The 6,000-nt window shown below is 48.6% G+C and overlaps 1 protein-coding gene and 1 pseudogene across 1 annotated transcript in view; one reads left to right on the top strand and one right to left on the bottom strand.

The window, feature by feature from the left end:
• ADAMTSL3 (ADAMTS like 3) overlaps positions 1-6,000 on the top strand; it is a 373,694-nt gene that overhangs the window by 2,798 nt on the left and 364,896 nt on the right.
• Positions 289-6,000, bottom strand: part of LOC114904998 — a 50,122-nt pseudogene continuing 44,410 nt past the window's right edge.

Below are 6,000 nucleotides of genomic sequence, written 5' to 3'. Positions count from 1 at the left end.
CTCCCTCTCTCCCTCCCTCCCTCTCTCTCTCCCTTCCTCCCTCCCTCTCTTTCTCTCTCTTGCTTTCTTCAAATGCTCTTTTTAATAACTGTCACCCAGAGCCACGGGCCCATGGGTTGAGCCCCTGGGCAGGGCTGGTGGCCAGACCCTATCGGCTTCCAGTGGCACTACAGGGCTTTCCTAAAATGAAGCCTGGAGTGGGCTGGCAGCGGGTCCCTGGAAGGTCCTGCCTACTGGGGCTGCGCATGGTCCCAGCTGCAGCATCTCTCGGGCGCCGGGTTACGACGGTTACAACGTGGAATACTTCCTCAAGGGCACTCGTGGTCAGGAGTCTGGCTGTTGCCTCGTCCAGGAACCAGCAGAATTTCCCAGCTCAGGGCTGGACCAGGGCTGCGGGGAGCGGGTTTTCCTGCTTGTCGTTCAAAACGCTCTTCAGAATGTCTGCCTTGCCTGCTGTAGTCGCCACAAAGACGACACTTGGAGCTGCCTTCAACACGGGAAGTGTGAGGCTTCTGGGGAGTCGCCGATGGGGGGGGCCACCAAATTCCCCACTCCTGCAGCAGGGGAGTGGCCGGGGAAGAGTGAGCAGGTGTGGCCATCGGGACCCACACCCAGAATCAGCAGGTCGAAAAGCAGAATGGAGTCCCCTCGGAAGGCCTGTCTCACCTCCTAGGCATTGTCCTCAGCCGCCTCCTCCACAGTCAGCGCGGGGTTAATGGTGATCACCTGGTTGGCGGGGCTGGGCAGTGTGGAGAGCAGGTGGGGCTGCTGGAGGCCATCAGTGCTCTCGCAGTGCTCCAAGCGCATGTCGGAGAAGCCCAGCGTCAAGCGCGCAAGGCCGGCAGGCCCGGTGGAGGCAGTGGCGGTGGGCAGCTTGTGGGCCCGCATCGATTCGAGGCTGCCGCTGGACAGACCGAGCGCCAATTGGCCTTGGCCCCGCGCCAGGCGCTGCACCACCAGTTGTGCCAGTGATGGACCCAGCTCCTGTGGGCTTGAGAAGACCAAGAAGAGGCTGCCAATGTGCCTGCACTGCAGTCTTTACTTTAGCATCCTGTCTTTCCCACCAGCCCCAGGGGGACCCAGCTCAAGCATCACATCCTCATTTACCCACTGGACAGACTCAAACGAATGGAGCTAACGTTGCCTGAGAGACAATAGGGAATGGCGGAGACTGCGGCAAAGTTGATGGTACATTCTCCATGTATTAAGAGCAACCTCTACTCAACTGCAGCTGACCATTGCCAAGGGAGAATGCAGACTCAGGATTGCTGGATCGTACTGTTTTGCAAGATAGCTGGTTATCCAGACTTCCTATGCTCTCTCTCAGTTGTTAAAGCATTGAAAGCCAGACATATATATTTGTAGACTAGATTCAGCCAAGCAGTTTGTACCCCCAGATCTAAAGGTGCAGAGCACATCTTAGTATTGTGTCCTGAGGTATGCTGCTAGCCATACCGTACCTTGTGTGAATTAGAACATGCTGGTCCATACGGTCTCTTGTGTGAATTAAAGCAAGGCAAACCCTCCTTGCACGTGTAACTTCTCATTACATGGCTTGGTGGCCTCTGTACTCCCAGGGCTGGCAAAGGGCCTGGCGCGTAATAAGGGCTGTAACGTCTATTAGATGAGCATATACACACATATAAAGAGATACACCCTGGGATAGATTAATCAGAGTCTCTGCTTCTCATTTCACTCTTGTACTTAGTGTTTCTAAGGCCTCTTTCAGCTCCAGTGTCCCATGATTTCAGTGACTCATGCAGAGCTGGTTAGTGAGGTACATCTTCTCCCCCATTATTCATTTTATTGGTGCTATCCCATATTCACATTTCAATAGATAGCTTTTATTAGAACAAATGTTAATATTTTCAGGGTAACTTTAGGATTTCTGTGGTCAGCGAGGTATAGTGTTGGGGCAAAAGGATGGAGACTTGCTTTTCCATCCCATCAGCAGATCTGAAACAGGCTGTGAGAGCTCCAGAGATTTGTTCCTGGTCAAATGAGGCTGAGGCTTCAAGGCACCGAGTTTCATTTTGCCTTCTTCCACCCTATAAAATTTAAATGTGTTTTGAGGCAGTCTGTTGACCTCTGGCCAAGGGCAGTGTTTGCCCAGCTTGAATCACGCACTGACCTCTTTTGCATTTTTCCATATCTTTGTGCCGCTGCAGTGTTGTTTCCATGTTTTGGGGCAGTGTGCACAGAAGGCTGTAAACGGAGATTTCAGGCCAGCGCTCTTCATCATCCACAGCATCGCTGCTGGAATTCCAGCTCCACCACTTCAAGGCCTGTTACACAAACGTCTCTGCATCTCAGTGTCCACATTTGTAGAGAGGGGGTGTCTACCTCATAGAATTTTCTGGAGGGGTTAATCCATCGTGAAGAGGAAAAAAGTAACAAACAAAATGAAAACTGTCTGGCATGTAGTAAGTGTATTAAGTCAGTGCTGTTGCTGTATTAACCCTTTGAAACAAGCGAGATGCCTGTGATTCCTGCTGGGGATGTGGCTGGTCCCATCACGGGGCCTGGAGAATGTTCTAGTGAAGGCTAAGTCAGTTTGGGGCGCCCAAGGGTTGGACACTTGGTTATCTCCCTAGGGTCAGCCTGAGTTTGAGTCAAAGCTGCTCCTCCGAGGTATCTTGGGATTTGGGTGTTTGGGGGGCCCTTGGGGGTCTTCTTTGGTCTCTCCCCTTCCTTATAAGTGCTGCCACCAGGAGGCTGGTGGAGAGTTAATAGCCGTGTGAGGCTGAGCTGCAAGGAGCAAGGAATGTGCCGACTCATTTAATAAAAACTAGATTTTCTTTATTAAATCAGCTAAAACTGAAACCTTTATATTCACTGGCCACAAATAATTGTGATAGATTGCAGAGCAAGCCATGAGGTCAGCAGTCTTGTGTTTCTCTAACTCGTTCCTGACTGTTTCTGGAGGAGCTCACCATTTCCCTCACTCAGGCAGCTGGAAAGGCCTCCCATCTTCCGGTTACACCCTGGCCCTGGAAGCTTCCTGTTGCTCTGGGCCTGCTCCGTAGGGACCCTGATCTTCCCTGAGAAGACAGGTGCTGCTGTTCCAACTCTCTCTTCCAGCCTTCTTCATTGAGAAGTCTCAACTCAGGGGGATATAAGTATGGAGCAAATCTTGGGTTCCAGCCCTGCTTTGCCAAATCCATTCCATTTCCATGCCTGCATGCAATCTTGGGCAGATTCCCTTTCATTTATTAAAAGTCCAGTCCAATTTAAAATTTTGATTTCCTGCTTGATTTAAATCTTATCTCCCTTCTGTCTAGTCTAGCCTTGACACGTGGCTCCAGGTACCTGAAGTGGGGTCGTACTGTGGTCCATTCTCTTCTCACCTCAACCAGTGGTAAGGACTGGTGTGGGCCTCTTTCTTCCTTTTAGTTATTCTCGGTCCAGCTTTCCTGGGGTTGGGAGCAAGGAGAGGGGATGGGGAGAAGGTCAAACAGCTCTTGACTTAACTGGATGCCTCTCTCTGGTAGTTGTCACCGTCTCTAGCTCTCGTTGACTCTCTGCCCTCTGGGTAGCACATGTAAGTTCTTCGGAGGGCTCTGCAGGACCTGCCTTTCCTGAAGCAGGAGGTCCAGCTCCGGCTTGCCTCGTGCTGCAGGGATCTTCTTGCCTCCAGGCAACCCTGTTGGGTGGGTTGCTGGCAGGATGGTTTAAATCCGGTTCCTTTGGTGTTGTCCACTTAATCCACAGGAAGTGCTCACATCCTTGCTGTGCAGTTGGTGGGGGTGTGGGATGCTCCAGCGCTGGCTCTTCTCTCTGTCCTGCCAACTCCCTTCAGTTCTCTGGTCCTTGCTCTGCTAGGACAGATCAGTGGATCCAGTCTAAGCTCATGCCCGTCTGGAGAGTGGATCGCCAGTCTCTCCTTGCAGGCATCCCCAGTCTCAATGAGTGATTCTTTTTTTTCTTCAATACATCTCAGTCCTCCTTCTTAGAGGGGAAGGAGTGAGGTGGTAGCTGGTATCCCTTCTTAGGGAGCTCTCAGGGAGAGGTCACCTTATGTTGGTAGCCCTCTTTAGAATGTGTGTACTTAGCTCCTCTTTATCATGAGCTTTGCCCCCTAAATGCCAGTGTTTTTGCATTGGGAAGGGTCAACATCTTGATACTAAAATTAGACATGTTGGTTCTAGTCCTAGGGCCATGCTGGTCTTGGTGGTAGTTCTGGTCTCTGATTCCAGTGGTTCTGGTCTGATGTTTTAAGTATTGTTACGTTAGGTGGTTCTGGTCTCAGAGGTTCTCTCTGGCATTGTTCTTGGTCTTGTCGCTGTTTCTGATCTTAATCATTATGATTTTCATCAGTCCTGGGGTTGGGAGTGATTCTGGATATCTTGGTGGCTCTGGTCTTGGTGGTGTTTTTGTCTCCGTGGCTGTTACCACAGTGGAAGCTCCAGTATTAGTAGTTCATGTCTTGATGTTGGCTGTGGTCTTGGTGGCAGTTCTCCCGCTGTGACACCACCAACATTAATCCCAACATTTGCTTTCACTCCATCTCCTTTAAATCAGAAGTCAGAATCCACACTTGGGTGTTTGTTGTGAGTTACAGAAATCCCCTGCCTCCTCCAAATAACTCTTCTGACCCAGGAGAAGGAGGTGGCAGATTCAGTCTGAGACGGTGGCCTGTGTCAGTTCCCTCGTGACTGAATTGGGTCCTCCATGAGCCTTGGTTAGAGATCCATAAACACTTGGATTCACCCTTTACAATAGCTTCTTATGATATCAATTAATTTGTGGTAGGACCTTTTGTTTTTTCATCCTTTTCATCTGTTTCTCTCTTTGTTCTCATATGCATGATCGCCATATCTTCTGATCATCCTTCCACAGAACTCTCCAGGCGAGTTCTGTGACACTTTTCCTGCTGTTCGCTATGCAGGGAAGATGTTTAAGAGAATAACAATCAATTGATTGAGCTCATTGTCATCACTTGACACTCTGTGTCTAGAGGCCCTGACTGCTAGCAGATAAATTATGCAAATAAAACATTTAAATTGTAGAAAAATTGGGAGCTTCCCTGGTGGCGCAGTGGTTAAGAATCCACCTGCCAGTGTAGGGGACACGGGTTTGAGCCCTGGTCCGGGAAGATCCCACATGCCACAGAGCAACTAAGCCCATGCGTCACAGCTACTGAGCCTGCACTCTAGAGCCCACGAGCCACAACTGCTGAGCCCGCGTGCCACAACTACTGAAGCCTGTGCGCCTAGAGCCCGTGCTCTGCAACGAGAGAAGCCACCGCAGTGAGAAGCCCCGCGTACTGCAACAAAGAGTAGCCACCACTCGCTGCAACTAGAGAAAGTCCGCACGCAGCAACAAAGACAACAGCGCAGCCAAAAATAAATAAAAATAAAATAAATAAATTTATTTAAAAATTTTTAGAAAAATAGAAGACATAGATAAATGAAAGGAAAATCAGAATTCAAAAAATTGCCTTAATACGACTGCCCAGGTAATAATTATTAACATTTTCATTTCCAGACTTTTTTAATACATAAATATGATATAAATATATGTATATGTTTCGATAAATGGAATCATGCTAAACATACTGTCTCATGCATCATTTTTTTTAGTCGTTATGTCATGAACATCTTTCCGCATATATAACTGCATTTTTGTTTGCAATGGCTGTGTTCATTGCACTTTTGGGTATACCACAATACTGTAATTTGTTTAAACGCATTCTTTCATTACTGGACAGTTGGGTTGTTTCCAGGATGGTTTGTTCACTTCTGTTTGTTATCAGCCATCTGTAGTGACCTTTGTATACTCACATTTTTGATCACTTATTTGAATATTGCCTTAAAATAATGTTTTCTTAGTGGAATATGCTTTGCTGCACACTTGGTAGACATTGTGGTCTTCTTCCTCTTCCCCCTGTTTTATTTTGGGTAGAGTTTCCCAGCACTCTGGGTTTTATGTTATAAATGGACTTCCGGCGTGACCGCATCCTCTATGGTGATCTTGGTTGCGTATTCCAAACTGTTCTGA

This window comes from Monodon monoceros, unplaced genomic scaffold (assembly GCF_005190385.1).
Source record: "Monodon monoceros isolate NGI ecotype Baffin Bay Population unplaced genomic scaffold, NGI_Narwhal_1 Super_Scaffold_21, whole genome shotgun sequence".
Taxonomy (NCBI): Eukaryota; Metazoa; Chordata; class Mammalia; order Artiodactyla; family Monodontidae; genus Monodon; species Monodon monoceros.
Note: the sequence above shows the minus strand (reverse complement) of the source record. Positions and strands in the feature narration are given on the sequence as shown.